The following is a 1,661-nucleotide window of genomic DNA, read 5'->3' on the forward strand; positions in this document are numbered from 1 at the left end:
CGGTTGTTACGCCACTGGGCTTACCTGAACTCACTGAAGCAAGCATTTTAAACAGCGAGAAGTACACAGCAAATGAACAATGAATCTGGGTAAAAAAAAAAGTTGATTTCTTTTTATTCTGTCTTTACAATATGTAGTTCTGTTTCCACTAAAGGAAAGATAAAACCAAAATCCAAGTTAAATAAAAGTAACATTTTATTTCAACACAAGTTACATACAGTACATCAACCTTCATGTGGGCCCATATCAAAACTGGAACGTTTTCATTTTGTTGCCAGAGGTCTGCTGCTCTGGCAGTGAAGAGGATACCTAGAGCATTCAGATTTTTCCTGTGCAGATCAAGGTAAATGACACTTCATTTTACATGGAGGCAAGGCATATTAAAAAAAAAAAAGCTTGTTCTGCAAGGTGAAGTCATAAAAATTACTACACAAGGCCAGCAAATCACTAAAAACAGGGAGAGGTAGTAATAGTAAACGTCAGCAGGCCAGATACAGCCCAACTACAATTTTTTATTGTGGAAACAGCAGTCACTTTCAGGTCGTCATTGAATTGGATTTCCATTTCCTGTCCTAGTGATAACTTAAGGGTGAGTTAAAATGATCTCATTAAGGAAATCTCCCTAGTGATGACGACAGCAATACAATCCTTACAGAATTCAAAAATAATATATGCTATTTGTAAAGTGAAATGCCTGAGTGATCAGCCACAAAAATATCCATACAAACCCAAAGTAGGTCTAAAAGGCACTCACGGGTCTTGCAGAGGAGATGCGTCAAAGCATTCACATTATACCGTCAACGCTTTGCTGGAGCTCGGCCTAGCTTTATGGCGATGAAGATAAACTGAGCTCAGTCGAAACGTTGATAAACGTGGATGCTTTGGATTCCTCTCCTCTGCAAGACACACGAGTGCCTTCAGACCTACCTGGAATATATATATTTTTTACTTTAAAAGGTGGAGGTAGGGAATCATGCTAGCAAAAGTATTTAAGACCACATTTATACGTTCGTGATTAGCTCACATGTAACATTCTACAAAAGCTGACTGAGAAAACAGTGCTAAATGGCCAATAGAACTGAAGCTACATGCTGAAAAGCATAGTCATTGCTTGTTGGTCAAACAAGTGCATTAACTATAATGACAAGTTTGTGTATTGACAGAAAAAAAAAAAAAAAAAAAGTAGATTGGCATGGTCATTTTAATGAAAAGTCAGAAATTCAACTCCTCCAGACAGGCCACCATTTGCTCCCAATAACTCTTTCACATGGTCTTGAATGTAAAATGTTATGATACCCTGGGCCTTGTTCTACAAGGTTACAAGCCTCCCATCACAACCTGCTTGTTCATTAAAATGATGAAAATTGTGACGGCATGCATGCACATCAACTCTACCGAGCACAATTTTTAAGCATGCACATCTTTAATTTTGCCTTTAATGCAAATCACCTAAACATAGGCCAACAAGAAAAAAAGGCCTACCATCTTAATACAAAACTTGGTAGCCTTCAGACAGCAAAGGACTTAAGCAGTCAGGCTTCCATTGCTGTTTGAATATCCACTTGGGAGATTTGCCCACCTTGTGTCACTGGTACAGAAGATATCAGAAACAGTGGCGGAACTACCGCCAGGGCGTTAATGTCCAGCCGCCGGTTACCATC

Source organism: Nanorana parkeri, unplaced genomic scaffold (assembly GCF_000935625.1).
Source record: "Nanorana parkeri isolate BGI_ZX_2015 unplaced genomic scaffold, ASM93562v1 scaffold481, whole genome shotgun sequence".
Taxonomy (NCBI): domain Eukaryota; kingdom Metazoa; phylum Chordata; class Amphibia; order Anura; family Dicroglossidae; genus Nanorana; species Nanorana parkeri.